Genomic DNA, 21,865 nt, shown 5'->3' with positions numbered 1-21,865 from the left:
AAAGCATAAAGGGCAAGGACCAGTACTGGGTGGCAACGTACTTAGACCGGTACAAAAACAAATGGCTGACATGTTACCAGAATCACAGAGAGCTGTCATAATGCAGCACTTCCAGACCTTGCTTCGAGAAATGCTGCATTCTGCTTTTGCGGGTGCTGGCGGAGGAATTTCCACTCAGAGAGAAACAGTTGTGGGTACCAATTCAATAGCGCATTCAAGAAGAGGGCGGTTAGAAGATGTGTTGGTCACTTGGGATATGAGATCATTCTTGCAACAAACCCATCAAGAACCGCCCTCCGGATCCAGCCTCAGGGTATGCCTAGACTGACAGGTGTCCGACTACATCGGGTAAACGTCTGATGTGGACGCTCTGAGAAGCGAGGAAACCCTGGACTACTGGGTGTGCAGGCTTGACCTGTGGCCAGAGCTGGCACAATTTGCCATGGAAGTCTTGGCTTGCCCCTCGTCCAGTGTCCTGTCCGAAAGGACGTTCAGCGCAGCAGGGGAGATCGCGAACGATAAGCACACTCGCCTAGCTCACAACAGTGTGGACTACCTCACATTTCTAAAAATGAATGAGTAATGGATCTCGGAGGAATTCAACACCTGTAACGAGTCGAGCACGTTTAATTGAATTTCCTCATGACAACCCACAAATATCCGCCATCACCCAGAACAAATAATGGTCCCTGTCCTAGGTAAATACAGCAGCATAAAAGGCCTTTGCTGTCCGTTGAATCCCTAATGCTTTGAGCCTCGGAGGAATTCAATACCTGTGATGACCACGTGTTTCAACGATCATCATTAGGGTTTCTTTCAAGAGGGGGGATTTTGTTAGCCATGTTTTTAATCCAATGTTATATTTTTAGTTCTTTTAAACATATGTATTTGACCTATATTTGTACTGGCCTTCAGTAAAATTGATATCAAATGACCGCCTAATATACTGTGCCTCCAGCCACATAATCGCTTGTTCTTTTCTGTACGGTGAATGCCTAATGTTTAGGGCCTGTACTCCACTGGCCTGCAGTAAAATTTATATACATTGACCATCTAAATTCCTCCAGCCACTTAATCACTTGTTCTTTTCTGTACAGTGAATGCATAATTTTTGGGGCCTGTACTCCACTGGCCTGCAGTAAAATTGTTATCCAATGACCGTCTAGTGTACTTCCAGCCACATAATCACTTGATGTTTTCTGTCCGGTGAATGCCTAATGTTTGGGGCCTGTACTCCACTGGCTTGCAGTAAAATTGATATCCATTGACCGTCTAATATAACTCCAGCCTGTAATCTAACTGTCAAAAGTAAAATTGTTACACGGTGATCACCTAATGTAACTCCAGCCACATAATCACTTGATGTTTTCTGTACGGTGAATGCCTAATTGTTGTGGCCTCTAAGGAATTTAACACCTGTGACGACCACGTGTTATTGAATTTTACTTATTAACATTTGGGGTTTATTCAAGAGGGGGGATTTCGCTATCCATGTTTTTAATCCAATTTTATATTTTAAGTTCTTTCAAACATATGTATTTGACATGTATTTGTACTGGCCTGCAGTAAAATTGATTATCCAATGAACGACTAATATACCTCCAGCTACATAATGACTTGATATTTTCTGTACGGTGAATGGCTAATGTTTGGGGCCTATACTCCAGTGGGCTACAGTAAAATTGTTATTCAGTGACCGCATAATGTACCTCGAGCCACATAATCACAATTTCTTTTATGACATGTGAATGCCTAATTTTTAGGGCCCTTACTCCCGTGGCCTAAAATAAAATTTTTCTAGGCTCCAGCAGGGCAAATTTAAAATGGCCCATGATTAAAATACATATTTTTGGTGGGCATTTTTGGCATTGATCCCCCTCTAGTATGTCACTGTCCATGTTGTGGGACTATTTGTGCACTTCTAATTAGTATTTGATGGCTGCAAATATTACCTGAAGGTTTTTTTTGCCATTAAAGTGATCTGGTTTGCGCGATCGCGTTCGCGAATCGTCCCGGCCGATGTTCGCCCATCACTATTTACAATGTGATCATTGGATTGCTGATATAATGCTTTATTATGCTTCATATAATAATGCATTATAGCTTGTTAGGCTACATGCACACGATCGTATGTGTTTTGCAGTCCGCAAATTGCAGTGCTGTCCACATTTTATGCGGACCCATTGAAATGAATGGGTTTGCATCCTATCTGCAAAAAAGCTGAACGGACACGGAAACAAAATGCGTTCGTGTGCATGAGGCCTAAGTGTTATCCGGATCCCCCTAATGTTTATTTTTGATAACCACGGGCAAATCTATATTCCCCTCAGTCAGGAGGGGAACGTAGAGACAAAAGAAAAGGGGTGGGGGGCGCACAATGGGGTAGTATGTTCAATAGAAACTGAATTGTTTAACAAATAGAGGTGCTCACCTTAAAGGGTTGTGCAATAATAGACACAACTCTATTGTAGATATGTAGATATATATTGACCTTTAGGATCCGTGAATGCAGCCGCAGAAGAAGTGTCTTTGGGATCGGGTGCCCAATCTCCCAAAAGGTGCTTGTAGTAAAAAAGGTTCTGATCAGGCGCAAACTCACAGGTTCCAATACGTCTCTTGTAGGTGGATCCTCTTCCACCTACAAGAGACGTATTGGAACCTCCTAATGTTTATTTAACACAGTGACTATGCGGAACAGCCCATCCGATTACCCACCTGATCAATATGACATACATGTATGTTCGTGGAGGCTTACTACACCCTATCCATGATGTACAAGTGAGTCAAGGAGACTTAAGGGTTTAATATAAATTAGGAGATGGTAAATTTTGTAAACTGGGACTAGTTAAAACGTAACCTTTACTAGGTCTTTTAAAATATTGTTTCACACTGGGTGGGAGACGACAATAACAGTAAATTACCTCCACTATATCACATTATATACGGTCATAGAAAAAATGCAAAAAGGGTAGATCTCACCTCGTCCGAGCTGGATCCACATCCATGGAGGTAGGTCCTGGCAGTTGTACCTATGACCGGTGTGACCAGGGTGCTTGTGTTGTATTGGCATTACATCCACTCCTACGCCACCCTATAATGGCTTTCCTGCCTGTCTAGGGGTAGGGGGCTGTAAAATGGACCTGCCTACCACACATGGAGCACCCGCCCCGACAGGGGCGACCCCACACCGAACCTTTCCCTGGGGTATGGGTCTAGTGTTCTATAAAGCCCTAATTACAATGCCCTACATGCCATGTTTCTGTCTTTCTTGACATCATCAGGGGCTTCACATATGTATTCAAGGACAAACTACAAAAAAAGTTACAGACATACACTCAATATAGGTCACAAATGGTACAGAGTACCGCAAACGCACAAACTTTTAAGCAGACTCAATGTACTTACTAGAGATCAAGGTGGTTTAAGCCTCGTCTCATCACACGGGATAGTGGGTAATTCTTATCCTCACTGTATCATGGGAAGTGTCCCATGTCAGTCTGTGTCTCACCACAAATAACAATGATTTGGGTGAGCACTGCATACTTGTCAGCCGCCTCCTCATATACCTCTCCTCCCGGTGAGTGTACGCCCCCCTTAGTAACTTGCCTCACCTGTCAGGATCCATCCGAATGCATGTTACTCCATGTGGAACGCATGTTGCTCGCGTGCGTTCCACCGGACCGGAAGTTCAAGTCACATGGTGCGGGCTAACCGGAAGTGAGGTCATGGCCTGCGTCGGAGCGTTGCCAGTTGCATAGCAACCTCCAAGCTCATGACACACAGCCAGATCACAGGGCAAATGATGACTTGCCTCGTCTTTGAATATGCACATTCGCATTACGGATTTAAAATTGACAGGACAAGCCACGCACCTGCCATGACACTAAAAATGCCAGTTATTAAGAGAACCAAGGGCACAAGTATATGTATGCATAAGTATGATAGCATGGTACATTTAATACACCTGCCTTCATTAGCATTATACTTCCATCAGAGGGTCCCACGGGCATCAGCACATGGGATCCGAGGGGGCCTAAGTTATATTAAGTAGAGTTACCCCCATATGTCATTTAACCAGAGTCAACCATCGGGTCCCATACGCTCACATTTTAAACGAGAGCCCATGAGACCCAAGGGAGAGACTCTAGCAGTGGATATGTGGAGAGAATCTCTAAATCGCACATCCTCATACCTATGCTTCTGATTTACAACTGTTTTCAATTATCAGCATTTCTTATGATAAAACATGGCTATACAGCGATGCTATCAATCATTTGCTGTGCACTATAGAGAGGCAATTAGTATACAGTTTGATCAAAGCGCATAGGCCCACTTACCGCGACAAGGATGCCTCTTGTTTAAGTGGGAACCTACTCTAACCATGGCGCAGAGCCGTGCGGCGACCGACACGCCTCCACACCGCTCCAGCAGGCAATGGGATCCAGCAGCCGCACAGCGGCCCCACTGTACAGTGAGGCCACATGGGCCCCGGGTCCCATCACTCCACCAGCACGGCACAGAAGCAGAGACGGTTTATATATTCCTACCACATCTCAGTTGGAGTTCCTGAGAGGCTGTGAACAGGTGAGCCATTTGCACCAGTTCACATGCGGCGCTGGACGGCGGCCGTCTCTGCTTCTGTGCCGTGCTGGTGGAGTGATGGGACCCGGGGCCCATGTGGCCTCACTGTACAGTGGGGCCGCTGTGCGGCTGCTGGATCCCATTGCCTGCTGGAGCGGTGTGGAGGCGTGTCGGTCGCCGCACGGCTCTGCGCCATGGTTAGAGTAGGTTCCCACTTAAACAAGAGGCATCCTTGTCGCGGTAAGTGGGCCTATGCGCTTTGATCAAACTGTATACTAATTGCCTCTATATAGTGCACAGCAAATGATTGATAGCATCGCTGTATAGCCATGTTTTATCATAAGAAATGCTGATAATTGAAAACAGTTGTATATCAGAAGCATAGGTATGAGGATGTGCGATTTAGAGATTCTCTCTACATATCCATACAATTTATGCTATAAACTTCTTTTCCCCCCTCCCCTGAATCAGCACTCCTCCCCATGTGGCTCAGGTGCTTTTTAATTAGCAGAAGTCTGCAAAGGGTTTATATATTCCTACCACATCTCAGTTGGAGTTCCTGAGAGGCTGTGAACAGGTGAGCCATTTGCACCAGTTCACATGCGGCGCTGGACGGCGGCCGTCTCTGCTTCTGTGCCGTGCTGGTGGAGTGATGGGACCCGGGGCCCATGTGGCCTCACTGTACAGTGGGGCCGCTGTGCGGCTGCTGGATCCCATTGCCTGCTGGAGCGGTGTGGAGGCGTGTCGGTCGCCGCACGGCTCTGCGCCATGGTTAGAGTAGGTTCCCACTTAAACAAGAGGCATCCTTGTCGCGGTAAGTGGGCCTATGCGCTTTGATCAAACTGTATACTAATTGCCTCTATATAGTGCACAGCAAATGATTGATAGCATCGCTGTATAGCCATGTTTTATCATAAGAAATGCTGATAATTGAAAACAGTTGTATATCAGAAGCATAGGTATGAGGATGTGCGATTTAGAGATTCTCTCTACATATCCATACAATTTATGCTATAAACTTCTTTTCCCCCCTCCCCTGAATCAGCACTCCTCCCCATGTGGCTCAGGTGCTTTTTAATTAGCAGAAGTCTGCAAAGGGTTTATATATTCCTACCACATCTCAGTTGGAGTTCCTGAGAGGCTGTGAACAGGTGAGCCATTTGCACCAGTTCACATGCGGCGCTGGACGGCGGCCGTCTCTGCTTCTGTGCCGTGCTGGTGGAGTGATGGGACCCGGGGCCCATGTGGCCTCACTGTACAGTGGGGCCGCTGTGCGGCTGCTGGATCCCATTGCCTGCTGGAGCGGTGTGGAGGCGTGTCGGTCGCCGCACGGCTCTGCGCCATGGTTAGAGTAGGTTCCCACTTAAACAAGAGGCATCCTTGTCGCGGTAAGTGGGCCTATGCGCTTTGATCAAACTGTATACTAATTGCCTCTATATAGTGCACAGCAAATGATTGATAGCATCGCTGTATAGCCATGTTTTATCATAAGAAATGCTGATAATTGAAAACAGTTGTATATCAGAAGCATAGGTATGAGGATGTGCGATTTAGAGATTCTCTCTACATATCCATACAATTTATGCTATAAACTTCTTTTCCCCCCTCCCCTGAATCAGCACTCCTCCCCATGTGGCTCAGGTGCTTTTTAATTAGCAGAAGTCTGCAAAGGGTTTATATATTCCTACCACATCTCAGTTGGAGTTCCTGAGAGGCTGTGAACAGGTGAGCCATTTGCACCAGTTCACATGCGGCGCTGGACGGCGGCCGTCTCTGCTTCTGTGCCGTGCTGGTGGAGTGATGGGACCCGGGGCCCATGTGGCCTCACTGTACAGTGGGGCCGCTGTGCGGCTGCTGGATCCCATTGCCTGCTGGAGCGGTGTGGAGGCGTGTCGGTCGCCGCACGGCTCTGCGCCATGGTTAGAGTAGGTTCCCACTTAAACAAGAGGCATCCTTGTCGCGGTAAGTGGGCCTATGCGCTTTGATCAAACTGTATACTAATTGCCTCTATATAGTGCACAGCAAATGATTGATAGCATCGCTGTATAGCCATGTTTTATCATAAGAAATGCTGATAATTGAAAACAGTTGTATATCAGAAGCATAGGTATGAGGATGTGCGATTTAGAGATTCTCTCTACATATCCATACAATTTATGCTATAAACTTCTTTTCCCCCCTCCCCTGAATCAGCACTCCTCCCCATGTGGCTCAGGTGCTTTTTAATTAGCAGAAGTCTGCAAAGGGTTTATATATTCCTACCACATCTCAGTTGGAGTTCCTGAGAGGCTGTGAACAGGTGAGCCATTTGCACCAGTTCACATGCGGCGCTGGACGGCGGCCGTCTCTGCTTCTGTGCCGTGCTGGTGGAGTGATGGGACCCGGGGCCCATGTGGCCTCACTGTACAGTGGGGCCGCTGTGCGGCTGCTGGATCCCATTGCCTGCTGGAGCGGTGTGGAGGCGTGTCGGTCGCCGCACGGCTCTGCGCCATGGTTAGAGTAGGTTCCCACTTAAACAAGAGGCATCCTTGTCGCGGTAAGTGGGCCTATGCGCTTTGATCAAACTGTATACTAATTGCCTCTATATAGTGCACAGCAAATGATTGATAGCATCGCTGTATAGCCATGTTTTATCATAAGAAATGCTGATAATTGAAAACAGTTGTATATCAGAAGCATAGGTATGAGGATGTGCGATTTAGAGATTCTCTCTACATATCCATACAATTTATGCTATAAACTTCTTTTCCCCCCTCCCCTGAATCAGCACTCCTCCCCATGTGGCTCAGGTGCTTTTTAATTAGCAGAAGTCTGCAAAGGGTTTATATATTCCTACCACATCTCAGTTGGAGTTCCTGAGAGGCTGTGAACAGGTGAGCCATTTGCACCAGTTCACATGCGGCGCTGGACGGCGGCCGTCTCTGCTTCTGTGCCGTGCTGGTGGAGTGATGGGACCCGGGGCCCATGTGGCCTCACTGTACAGTGGGGCCGCTGTGCGGCTGCTGGATCCCATTGCCTGCTGGAGCGGTGTGGAGGCGTGTCGGTCGCCGCACGGCTCTGCGCCATGGTTAGAGTAGGTTCCCACTTAAACAAGAGGCATCCTTGTCGCGGTAAGTGGGCCTATGCGCTTTGATCAAACTGTATACTAATTGCCTCTATATAGTGCACAGCAAATGATTGATAGCATCGCTGTATAGCCATGTTTTATCATAAGAAATGCTGATAATTGAAAACAGTTGTATATCAGAAGCATAGGTATGAGGATGTGCGATTTAGAGATTCTCTCTACATATCCATACAATTTATGCTATAAACTTCTTTTCCCCCCTCCCCTGAATCAGCACTCCTCCCCATGTGGCTCAGGTGCTTTTTAATTAGCAGAAGTCTGCAAAGGGTTTATATATTCCTACCACATCTCAGTTGGAGTTCCTGAGAGGCTGTGAACAGGTGAGCCATTTGCACCAGTTCACATGCGGCGCTGGACGGCGGCCGTCTCTGCTTCTGTGCCGTGCTGGTGGAGTGATGGGACCCGGGGCCCATGTGGCCTCACTGTACAGTGGGGCCGCTGTGCGGCTGCTGGATCCCATTGCCTGCTGGAGCGGTGTGGAGGCGTGTCGGTCGCCGCACGGCTCTGCGCCATGGTTAGAGTAGGTTCCCACTTAAACAAGAGGCATCCTTGTCGCGGTAAGTGGGCCTATGCGCTTTGATCAAACTGTATACTAATTGCCTCTATATAGTGCACAGCAAATGATTGATAGCATCGCTGTATAGCCATGTTTTATCATAAGAAATGCTGATAATTGAAAACAGTTGTATATCAGAAGCATAGGTATGAGGATGTGCGATTTAGAGATTCTCTCTACATATCCATACAATTTATGCTATAAACTTCTTTTCCCCCCTCCCCTGAATCAGCACTCCTCCCCATGTGGCTCAGGTGCTTTTTAATTAGCAGAAGTCTGCAAAGGGTTTATATATTCCTACCACATCTCAGTTGGAGTTCCTGAGAGGCTGTGAACAGGTGAGCCATTTGCACCAGTTCACATGCGGCGCTGGACGGCGGCCGTCTCTGCTTCTGTGCCGTGCTGGTGGAGTGATGGGACCCGGGGCCCATGTGGCCTCACTGTACAGTGGGGCCGCTGTGCGGCTGCTGGATCCCATTGCCTGCTGGAGCGGTGTGGAGGCGTGTCGGTCGCCGCACGGCTCTGCGCCATGGTTAGAGTAGGTTCCCACTTAAACAAGAGGCATCCTTGTCGCGGTAAGTGGGCCTATGCGCTTTGATCAAACTGTATACTAATTGCCTCTATATAGTGCACAGCAAATGATTGATAGCATCGCTGTATAGCCATGTTTTATCATAAGAAATGCTGATAATTGAAAACAGTTGTATATCAGAAGCATAGGTATGAGGATGTGCGATTTAGAGATTCTCTCTACATATCCATACAATTTATGCTATAAACTTCTTTTCCCCCCTCCCCTGAATCAGCACTCCTCCCCATGTGGCTCAGGTGCTTTTTAATTAGCAGAAGTCTGCAAAGGGTTTATATATTCCTACCACATCTCAGTTGGAGTTCCTGAGAGGCTGTGAACAGGTGAGCCATTTGCACCAGTTCACATGCGGCGCTGGACGGCGGCCGTCTCTGCTTCTGTGCCGTGCTGGTGGAGTGATGGGACCCGGGGCCCATGTGGCCTCACTGTACAGTGGGGCCGCTGTGCGGCTGCTGGATCCCATTGCCTGCTGGAGCGGTGTGGAGGCGTGTCGGTCGCCGCACGGCTCTGCGCCATGGTTAGAGTAGGTTCCCACTTAAACAAGAGGCATCCTTGTCGCGGTAAGTGGGCCTATGCGCTTTGATCAAACTGTATACTAATTGCCTCTATATAGTGCACAGCAAATGATTGATAGCATCGCTGTATAGCCATGTTTTATCATAAGAAATGCTGATAATTGAAAACAGTTGTATATCAGAAGCATAGGTATGAGGATGTGCGATTTAGAGATTCTCTCTACATATCCATACAATTTATGCTATAAACTTCTTTTCCCCCCTCCCCTGAATCAGCACTCCTCCCCATGTGGCTCAGGTGCTTTTTAATTAGCAGAAGTCTGCAAAGGGTTTATATATTCCTACCACATCTCAGTTGGAGTTCCTGAGAGGCTGTGAACAGGTGAGCCATTTGCACCAGTTCACATGCGGCGCTGGACGGCGGCCGTCTCTGCTTCTGTGCCGTGCTGGTGGAGTGATGGGACCCGGGGCCCATGTGGCCTCACTGTACAGTGGGGCCGCTGTGCGGCTGCTGGATCCCATTGCCTGCTGGAGCGGTGTGGAGGCGTGTCGGTCGCCGCACGGCTCTGCGCCATGGTTAGAGTAGGTTCCCACTTAAACAAGAGACATCCTTGTCGCGGTAAGTGGGCCTATGCGCTTTGATCAAACTGTATACTAATTGCCTCTATATAGTGCACAGCAAATGATTGATAGCATCGCTGTATAGCCATGTTTTATCATAAGAAATGCTGATAATTGAAAACAGTTGTATATCAGAAGCATAGGTATGAGGATGTGCGATTTAGAGATTCTCTCTACATATCCAGAGACTCTAGCAGTCACCGTCCTTTTCTTGCACCTGAGATCATTTAATGCAGCAAATAAAGCATTAGAGCCTAAATCAAATAAAGCAACAATAGTTTTGTTGTTCATTTAAACCAGATGGGTGGACCGTTCTAAGATAGAAGATCCATTTCGCCTCGCATTGCAGGATCCTCTTGTCAAAGTCTCCCCGTCTAGTGCCTGGTTTTATTTGTTCAATTCCCATAAAGGAAAGGCAGTTCATTCTGCCGTCATGTTCGGTGTTCACATGCCGTGCCACCGATGTGTCTCTCCCATTTCTTATATCACTCAGATGCTCTCCTATTCTTCTCCTCAATTCTCTACTTGTCTTCCTGATGTATTCCTTTCCACATTCACATGTGATTTTGTAAACTAGTCCGACACTCTTACAGTTAATGAACTCCTTCACTATGTAGGTTTTGCCGGTATTGTTGCTCCTGAATGACCTCGCTTTGGTCACAAAGGGGCACGCCACACAACGACCGCATTTGAAATTGCCACTGATGCCTCTCTCTAGCCATGTCTTTTTCTGTGGTACTGGTGTATAGTGGCTATGTACCATCATATCACGGATGCTTCTGCCCCGTCTGTATGTAATGCTGGGGCGCCCCTTTATGACCCTACGAATGTCAGAGTCCATCAGGAGCACATGCCAATGTGTAGATATGATGTCTCTGATAGCAGAGGAACATCCGTTATATGTGCTGATCAGGCGGATCTCCCTATTCTCACTGGAGCCACTCGGCCCAGGGGTATCCACCTGTGGGGTCAATAGAGACACTCTATCTTTATTCAAGGCCATTTGATATGCTGGTGTGAGTACACCTGGTGGATATCCACGTTCTAGAAATCGAGTTTTTAATTCTCTCGCTTGTTTGATGAACTCTGATCGCCTGGAGCAGTTCCTCCTCAGTCGCAAGTATTGGCCTCTCGGTATTCCCTTCCTGAGTGGGTACGGATGGCTACTTTCCCATCTCAGGAGGGAATTTGTCGAGGTAGGCTTGCGATATATGGATGTCTCCAAGCGACCTGTGTGGTTTATGCTCACTCTGATGTCAAGGAAGGGAAGGTTAGATGGATCACATTCAGATGTGAAATGGAGACCTATTTCGTTTTGGTTTAGTTGTTGAACCCAACCTGAAAAAGACTCCATACTTCCCTTCCAAATGACAAAAACATCGTCGATAAAGCGCGCCCATTTTTGGACGCACTGTAGCTCGATTGTGGACTCATCCTTGAATACTAGAGTGTTTTCCCACCAGCCCAGGAACAAATTTGCATACGATGGGGCGCATGGGCTCCCCATCGCAGTGCCCCTGAGCTGGTGGAAAAACCGCCCATTGAATAAGAAATAATTTCTCTTCAATGAGAATTCCAGCAATTCTAGAACAAATGCACTATGTGCTTGGAAGTGTCTCCCTCTTGAAGACAGGAAGTATGACACTGCATATAGACCCCATTTGTGTGGGATGGATGAGTATAGTGCTTCAACATCTACACTCCCAAGTATGCAGTCTTGATCTAACTGGATACCCTCTAACTGTCTAAGGAGGTCCCCGGTGTCTTTCACATGGGATGATAAGGAGAGGACAAATGGTGCCAGAATCTTGTCTATGTATATTCCTAAGTTTTGGCTCAGGCTATCGATGCCCGAAACAATCGGGCGCCCTTTCAAGGGCTCGTAGCCCTTGTGTACTTTTGGAAGACTATAAAAGGTAGCAATCTGAGGATGTTCTGGGTACATGAAATCAAATTCTTCCTGGCTGATGAGCTTGGCAAGTTTTGCCCTGTCTAATATATTTTTAAGCTCTTTTTTGTAGACGGAGGTCGGATCACTCTGTAGGATTTCGTAGCAGTCTCGTGGGGCTAGCAAGTTCTCACACATCTCTTCATAGTGCTTTGTATTTAAAATGACTGTATTCCCGCCTTTGTCCGAAGGCTTAATGACAATACTTTTATTTTTGGACAGATTGTCCAATGCACTCAGTTCGTCCCGAGTACAATTTTGAGGTGCTGCATATAAGTGGGTGGTCTCCAGATCTTTACTGACCAGTTTCAGAAATACGTCCACGCAATTTGTTTCGCCTATTGGGGGTGCCCTCCTACTTTTATTTTTAAAAGGACTGAAGGGTCCTTCACCCAGAATTGGTTCATTAGTTGCTGTTAAGCTTTCTAGCAGTTTTAAATCAGGTATCATTTCTCTAGGGATACCCATTTCTGCACTTTGTTTTTTCTCGATGTTGCAGAAGTGCTTGTACCAGCGCAGTTTGCGCGCAAAAAGGTTCAAGTCTACGACAGTTTTAAATGGATTATATTTGGGTGTTGGGACAAAGGAGCGACCCTTCTCAAGGACCTTAGTTTCTGTACTCGACAGGGGATAAACTGACAAATTAATTATTTTGGGGCCGGCACTATTGCTACTCCCTGATGCTGTTGTGGTGCTCGATTTCGTAAGGGGTATGTCGGGCCCTGATCTAAAAAAACTTTGTCCAGCCTTATTGTAATAGCCGCCCCGGTTGTTTTTCTTACCGCGACCTCTACCTTTAGGTAGGTTTTTCCGGCTACCTATGTATTGTTCTTTCTCTGATCCTGACAGGTCAGTCTCGGTTGATGAGATATCCGTATCTCTTTCAGTTAATCTCCTTCTTTCTACTATCTGTACATATACTTTATTTTCCTTAAAGTCTGCTAGATATCGAGTAAACTGTTTGTGTTTTCGCTCCTTAAAGTGATATTGAAATTTATCCAGGGAGGTCTGAAGTTGTTTCTCCTTTGTCCCAAAATCCGTTTCCTGTGCGAAAGACTGTGTGATTGCTATCTGGTCTCGTAGCTTAATCTCAAGGCCTGCTAAGGTCACTCGTTCCTGTTCAATTAATAGTTTCATAAACCTTAATGAGCTGCTAGTGGCCTCAGACTCCCATTTACTCATCAGAGAGGCATTTCTGCAACGAATCGCAGGAGTGAGATTGATGCGTAGGCCGCGTGGAACAATATTATGTTCTAAATAATGTTCAAGACTTTGAACTTCCCACCAGGAGACTATCTGTTCCCTGTACACTTTTTCCAATTCCTTGAATGCAGCACCATAAGAAGGAATATATTTTTTCTGACAGAATGCCCTATCAGAAAAAAAAAAAAAGGGAAGGGAAGTATGGAGTCTTTTTCAGGTTGGGTTCAACAACTAAACCAAAACGAAATAGGTCTCCATTTCACATCTGAATGTGATCCATCTAACCTTCCCTTCCTTGACATCAGAGTGAGCATAAACCACACAGGTCGCTTGGAGACATCCATATATCGCAAGCCTACCTCGACAAATTCCCTCCTGAGATGGGAAAGTAGCCATCCGTACCCACTCAGGAAGGGAATACCGAGAGGCCAATACTTGCGACTGAGGAGGAACTGCTCCAGGCGATCAGAGTTCATCAAACAAGCGAGAGAATTAAAAACTCGATTTCTAGAACGTGGATATCCACCAGGTGTACTCACACCAGCATATCAAATGGCCTTGAATAAAGATAGAGTGTCTCTATTGACCCCACAGGTGGATACCCCTGGGCCGAGTGGCTCCAGTGAGAATAGGGAGATCCGCCTGATCAGCACATATAACGGATGTTCCTCTGCTATCAGAGACATCATATCTACACATTGGCATGTGCTCCTGATGGACTCTGACATTCGTAGGGTCATAAAGGGGCGCCCCAGCATTACATACAGACGGGGCAGAAGCATCCGTGATATGATGGTACATAGCCACTATACACCAGTACCACAGAAAAAGACATGGCTAGAGAGAGGCATCAGTGGCAATTTCAAATGCGGTCGTTGTGTGGCGTGCCCCTTTGTGACCAAAGCGAGGTCATTCAGGAGCAACAATACCGGCAAAACCTACATAGTGAAGGAGTTCATTAACTGTAAGAGTGTCGGACTAGTTTACAAAATCACATGTGAATGTGGAAAGGAATACATCGGGAAGACAAGTAGAGAATTGAGGAGAAGAATAGGAGAGCATCTGAGTGATATAAGAAATGGGAGAGACACATCGGTGGCACGGCATGTGAACACCGAACATGACGGCAGAATGAACTGCCTTTCCTTTATGGGAATTGAACAAATAAAACCAGGCACTAGACGGGGAGACTTTGACAAGAGGATCCTGCAATGCGAGGCGAAATGGATCTTCTATCTTAGAACGGTCCACCCATCTGGTTTAAATGAACAACAAAACTATTGTTGCTTTATTTGATTTAGGCTCTAATGCCAGGAGGGTGTCTACGGTATTCCTTCCCTTGGATCTCATGTGCTCCCGTTTTTAATGCGAGCATGTGGGACCTGATGGTGGAATCTGACCAGTCTAGAGATGGGGGCGCTCTTAGCCATTAGAATTATGGTCTGGGCCACCTTAGATCTCATGTATTGTGACATGTAAATAATTGCTGCATTAAATGATCTCAGGTGCAAGAAAAGGACGGTGACTGCTCGAGTCTCTCCCTTGGGTCTCATGGGCTCTCGTTTAAAATGTGAGCGTATGGGACCCGATGGTTGACTCTGGTTAAATGACATATGGGGGTAACTCTACTTAATATAACTTAGGCCCCCTCGGATCCCATGTGCTGATGCCCGTGGGACCCTCTGATGGAAGTATAATGCTAATGAAGGCAGGTGTATTAAATGTACCATGCTATCATACTTATGCATACATATACTTGTGCCCTTGGTTCTCTTAATAACTGGCATTTTTAGTGTCATGGCAGGTGCGTGGCTTGTCCTGTCAATTTTAAATCCGTAATGCGACTGTGCATATTCAAAGACGAGGCAAGTCATCATTTGCCCTGTGATCTGGCTGTGCGTCATGAGCTTGGAGGTTGCTATGCAACTGGCAACGCTCCGACGCAGGCCATGACCTCACTTCCGGTTAGCCCGCATCATGTGACTTGAACTTCCGGTCCGGTGGAACGCACGCGAGCAACATGCGTTCCACATGGAGTAACATGCATTCGGATGGATCCGGACAGGTGAGGCAAGTTACTAAGGGGGGCGTACACTCACCGGGAGGAGAGGTATATGAGGAGGCGGCTGACAAGTATGCAGTGCTCACCCAAATCATTGTTATTTGTGGTGAGACACAGACTGACATGGGACACTTCCCATGATACAGTGAGGATAAGAATTACCCACTATCCCGTGTGATGAGACGAGGCTTAAACCACCTTGATCTCTAGTAAGTACATTGAGTCTGCTTAAAAGTTTGTGCGTTTGCGGTACTCTGTACCATTTGTGACCTATATTGAGTGTATGTCTGTAACTTTTTTTGTAGTTTGTCCTTGAATACATATGTGAAGCCCCTGATGATGTCAAGAAAGACAGAAACATGGCATGTAGGGCATTGTAATTAGGGCTTTATAGAACACTAGACCCATACCCCAGGGAAAGGTTCGGTGTGGGGTCGCCCCTGTCGGGGCGGGTGCTCCATGTGTGGTAGGCAGGTCCATTTTACAGCCCCCTACCCCTAGACAGGCAGGAAAGCCATTATAGGGTGGCGTAGGAGTGGATGTAATGCCAATACAACACAAGCACCCTGGTCACACCGGTCATAGGTACAACTGCCAGGACCTACCTCCACGGATGTGGATCCAGCTCGGACGAGGTGAGATCTACCCTTTTTGCATTTTTTCTATGACCGTATATAATGTGATATAGTGGAGGTAATTTACTGTTATTGTCGTCTCCCACCCAGTGTGAAACAATATTTTAAAAGACCTAGTAAAGGTTACGTTTTAACTAGTCCCAGTTTACAAAATTTATCAGTTATATTTGGGTGTAATCATATACCACTGCATATACACCAATAGCGGTGGCATAATTAATTTTATTATAAATTAGGAGATGACAGAAATTCACGAGATTGCACTAATCAAAACTATAAAATACTGAACCATTCCTGGCTTTAGTTCTGTGAATGTCACTGCTAAGGTTGAGCGAAGAGAGCTTCAGATCATAGATAAGAAGTCGCTTTGGTCTAAACTTAATTTAAATGCTGTTCAGAGATCCGAATTTTACCTCGCCGGAATCCATACATTTGAGCGCTGTACGTAGATGGATCCCCATACAGCACTCAAACAAAGTTTTGACCAAAACGACTTTGGATCTATGATCTGAAACTCCCTTTGTTCAACACTAGTCACTACATTTAAAATAAAAATATTTTTTTTTATTGCAAATTAATAATTATTATAGATATAAATGAAAGTTTTTGGTGATGGCAATAAATGTTGCTAAGTAATGTCTTACGGTGATACTTCCATCTCTTATAAAGTAATAGAATTTTTTTGTTTGTTTTTACAACTAGTGCTTCCTCATAGTCAAAAATGTTGCTTTCCATTAAAACCTCCCCATAGCTATGAAAATGTTAAATGTGACTGAAAGGTAGGGAGGCAAAGTGCCAGGAAAGCATCCAAATCAAAACAAATCTAATTAGTATGAGTGTTTTAGCAAGGGTTTCTATGGACACACCACAGAGTCTCGTTATCAAATGCATATTAATGCACAGAGTAGGCGAGCTGCAGATGAAAACATCACATGAGGAACAGTGAGCACTTGTTATTTTTCAAGCATAATCGCATCAGAAGACAGAAAACCCTTTTGAAAACTATTCCACAATAAAATCATCCCACTGTTTATCAGCAATCATACAGAGATTGACAAAAGTCTTCTAAGACATCAAAGCAAGGTTAAACAAAAACTATAATAGTCTGGTTTTGTTTGCACAAAAAACAGATGGATGATAGAAACGTAAAATATAATAGCAGAATAATATGTGAATTAAACCATACAATCCCTAAGTAATTATACTATAAAAATTAAATAATAGTTGGAATTATATAGAAATGAAGAGCTTGGAAACTGTATAATTATCATCCTTTTTTTTAAACATTATATACCATGAAAATATATATTCACGGGATGAATTTTTAGCTCTCTATCCAAACATAAACAGTTAGGTCCATATATATTTGGACAGAGACAAAAAATTTCAATTTTTTTTGTTTTGTACATTACCATAATGGATTTTGAAAAAAACTATTCAGATGTAGTTGAAGTTCAGACTTTCAGCTTTATTTCAGTGGGATGAACAAAATGATTGCATAAAAATGCGAGGAACTAAAGCATTTTTTTAAACTCATTCCCTTCAAAGACTCAAACGTAATTGGACAAAATAAATAATTGTATATAAAATGTTAATTTCTAATACTTGGTTAAAAACCCTTTGTTGGCATTGACTGTCTGAAGTCTTGAACTCATGGACATCACCAGATGCTGTGTTTCCTCCATTTAAATGCTCTGCCAGGCATTTACTGCAGCGGTTTTCACTTGCTGTTTGTTTGTGGGCCTTTCTGTCTGAAGTTTAGTCTTTAACAAGTGAAATGCATGCTCTATTGGATTCAGATCAGGTGACTGACTTGGCCATTCAAGAATATTCCACTTATTTCCTTTCATTAACTTCTGGGTTGCTTTGGTTTTATGTTTTGGGTCATTGTCCATTTGTATTATGAAACGCCAACCAATCAGTTTGGCTGCATTTGGCTGGATTTGAGCACACAACATGGAAAACCCCAGAATTCATCTGGCTGCTTCTGTCCTGTGTCACATCATCATTAAATATTAGGGACCCAGCGCCATTAGCAGCCATCAAACTGCCTCCGCCGGGTTTTATAGATGATGTGGTATGCTTTGGATCATGAGCTGTACCATGCTTTCGCCATACTTCCATTATTCTGATAGAGGTTAATCTTGGTTTCATCTGTCCAAAGAATGTTCTTTCAGAAGTGTGCTGGTTTTTTAAGATTTTTTTTAGCAAAGTCCAATCTAGCCTTCTTTTTCTTGAGGCTTACGAGTGGTTTGCAGTGAACCCTCTGTATTTACTTTCATGCAGTCTTTTCTTTTATGTTATCTTCCATGGGTGTCCAGGTCTTTTTGCATTGTTGAGGTCACCAATGCTTTCTTTCTTCTCAGGATGTACCAAACTGTAGATTTTGCCACTCCTAATAGTGTAGCAATTTATCGGATGGGTTTTTCTGTTTTTGCAGATGAAGGATGGCTTGTTTCACCTGCATGGAAAGCTCCTTTGACCACATGTTTACTTCTCAGGAAAATTTTCAAAATGCAAGCACCATACCTCAAATCAACTCCAGACCTTTTATATGCTTAATTGAGAATTGAATAATGAAGGAATTGCCCACACCTGCCCATGAAACAGCCTTTGAGTCAAATGTCCAATTACTTTTGTTCCCTTTAAAAACAGGGTGCCAAATGTAAAGGAGCTGAAACTCCTAAACCCATCATCTGGGGGGTGGAGCCTGACCTCGCTAGATGGCGGCTGCTCGTGAGTAGCGCTCCCGCCACTGAGCTCTCTTTAAGCCCGAGAAACACTGCACTTCCCTGAATATGGTGAAAATCCAGCCTAAGACTTGCCCAGAGGAGATGCTAGGAGCGAGTAAACCGCCAAAGCCATCCAGACAGATGGAGAAATTCCTCAGCAAACCAAGGCCGCGCGCAGCTATGGGCCCATCCAGCATGGCGCCTCCTGACACAGACACGCGGGACCTGGCGGCTGTCAATTTGCAAAAGGGCTCCGATGCGGAGATTACTACTCCCCGCCACAGGGTGAGTGATATACACCCCCTTATCACCGAATATCTGGACAGAGCCCTGAGTAAGGCTTTAGCCCCCTTGGCTGCCGACCTCTCCACCATAAAAGTGGACATCCGCCATATTGGAGACAGGGTGAACACGCTAGAGCAGACTTGCGATGATCTATGCACCTTTAATGCCGCAGTTAAAGGCACCCTGAACCAGTACCAGAACGCTCTAAACAGCTCCCTTATGATGATTGAGGATCAGGAAAACAGGAGCCGCAGGAAGAACCTGAGGATACGTGGCTTTCCTGAAGCTTCTGATAAAGAAAACCTGTTCAAAGTCATGCAGGACCTCTTTACATTTCTCGTGGGTTCAGAACGTGCCTCCTCCATTGTGGTGGAAAGAGTGCACCGGGCTCTTAGGCCCAAACCGTCCCCCACAGAGAACCCTAGGGACATTATCTGCGGCCTGTTAAGCTACAGGGACACTGAAGCCCTACTATATAAAGCCCGGGGTGTATCCGACATCTCTGTGTCCGGTTCCGCGGTCCAAGTGTTCCAAGATATTTCTCCCTCTACACTCCAGAAGAGGACCTTTGCCGAGGCCCTTTATCGAGGCCCTTCGAGAAGCGGGACTTAATTATCGCTGGATGTTCCTTTTTGGTCTCCTCATCTCTGCGGGGAATCGGAGATTCACTGTATGCTCCCCGGAAGATCTGCAACAGCTCTGGGAGCCTCTAGGTCTTTCACCTATGAAGAGGTTTACCTGCAGTTAAGACCCCGATTGGATGGTCCAACGCCCGCAAACAGAGGCCTGCCAGAACCAAAAGAAGCTCCAGGCCCGACGCCATTGACTGATCCTACTCTAGAGGGAGAGATGCCTGAGGGATCTCATGTCGTCATATTTGAGTTCTCAATATAAATTGCCATGCATTTCTGCACTAAGTTGTGTGTTCCTTGGTCGCGCGCGTGTGCCGATTATCTATTGAGGACCCTGCCTCGGGTTTCGTCACAGGGAACGCACTTAAAATAGATTTGATATCCCATTCTTGATTGTGCACTCTAATCCAATGTAATGTCATATGTCAGGAATGTTTGTTAACTTGCCCCCTTCACCCCTTACCCCCCCTTTTCCCCGTATCAGCAAGCTTGACATATATGCAGCCATGTGTCTTTGCACTAGAGTTAGAGCTTATCCCCTCCATGCCGTATGAGCCGCTTATCCACTATAGAACCAGTGCTGGACCTCAGCTCACACGCCATGAGGGGTGTTTTTGGTAGTAGTGTTATTATCTCTGCCTCTAGTATTGCTCACTACTTTGCCCCCTACACCCCCCCTCCCTCCCATCCTTGGCTTGGCCTATAAGGCTTTAGGCTACAGTAAGCTTCTCCTCAACCCATTATAGGGTTTAGTTCATATACTGCTCTTGTAACACCCGGCTTATAGGTTTTAGAGCTTGGGCAGATTGGGCTAATTTTACGTTGTTATTTCCCGCCCTCGCTCTTGCTCCATTAGGAGCTCTGTATTCTGTTTACGAAGTTCCAAATTATGTTAATGTTTGTTCTTCATTTTGGATCATAAGAATGGTGGACAGATTGCTACTCAGTCTCTTCTCCCCTGGCTATCTGCTATGGCCCCTGTAAGCTTAAAGCTAGCTTCCTTCAATGTGAAAGGTTGCAACAACCCTGTTAAAAGAAGCCGAGTAATGCAGATACTCAGAAGAGAATCAGCGGATGTTCTCATGCTACAAGAGACCCATTTTAAAAAAGGGTGAACCCCAAACTTAGCTAAATCAGGCTACACCACCTGGTTCCACGCCTGTTATGACAGATCCTCTAAGGGGGTCAGTATAGGGATACATAATAACACACCTTTTGTGCACATATCTGATTTTGTAGACCCCAATAGCAGATTCATACTCTTGAAAGGCAGGTTGGGTAATGTGGAGGTCACTTTGTGCAACCTGTACGCTCCAAACTCCAACACGGTCCCATGGCTACATGGGGTGCTCACCTCCATCTCCCAGTTTTTCTCTGGTCTGTTGATAGTGGGCGGGGACATTAATTTGTCCCTGAATCCTTCTTTGGACTCCTCCACTGGAAAGGCTGCTGTCTCCCTCAGAGCCCTTAGGAGCGTGCAAGGCAAACTAAGTGAGTTAGGTCTGAGCGATGCCTGGAGGTCCTTTCACGGAGAGGACAGAGACTACACCTTTTATTCCATCCCCCACAAATCGTATCAAAGATTAGATTACTTTTTCATACAAGATAGACTTATAAATACCATACGCAAAGCAGACATACTGGAGATAACCGTCTCAGATCATGCTCCCATCTTCCTTTCATTAGACCTCCCGGGTTTGGGTGATAGAGAGTGGTCCTGGCAACTTAACCCTACCGTCCTTGAGTCCTCCACACACATATCCTCTCTAAATGATATACTTCAAAATTACTTCAAGATAAATGCACCCTCAGGTGCCTCCCCGGCCTCAGTTTGGGAGGCCCATAAGTCAGTCATTTGTGGGGAATTGATATCACTGGGTTCCTACATTTAAAAGAAACGCTCTGCTCAAGTCGCTAATCTCCTTACACAAATATCTAAACTGGAGAAAACCCATAAGAGAAACCTTGACCCGGGGGTATTGACCATAAACATTACGCACACGGATATAGAGGAAATAAGATAATGTCCGCATTAGTTAAAAAGCAGGCCAGACGTTCTCATATTGGGCAGATGAGAGACCGAGATGGGAGGACCAGGACTTCCTCCTCAGAGATAGCGAGCATCTTCTCACGCTACTACCATTCTCTGTAGAACCTCGGAGTGGGAGACTTACCCTCCAGGATGGAGAAAATGAATGTATTCCTTGGGAGGCTCAGTCTTCCCGCTGTCTCTGAGGAGGAGGGGGCAAAGTTATTGGCTCCGATCATGCTGGAGGAGATTAGTGGGATCCTATCTACCGTCCCTAAAGGCAAAAGCCCCGGACCAGATGGACTGCCCATAGTGTACTACAAGAAGTTCTTCCCTATTCTGGGCCCGCA

This window comes from Bufo bufo, chromosome 3 (assembly GCF_905171765.1).
Source record: "Bufo bufo chromosome 3, aBufBuf1.1, whole genome shotgun sequence".
In the NCBI taxonomy this organism is placed as follows: domain Eukaryota; kingdom Metazoa; phylum Chordata; class Amphibia; order Anura; family Bufonidae; genus Bufo; species Bufo bufo.
This window is presented reverse-complemented; position numbering follows the sequence as displayed.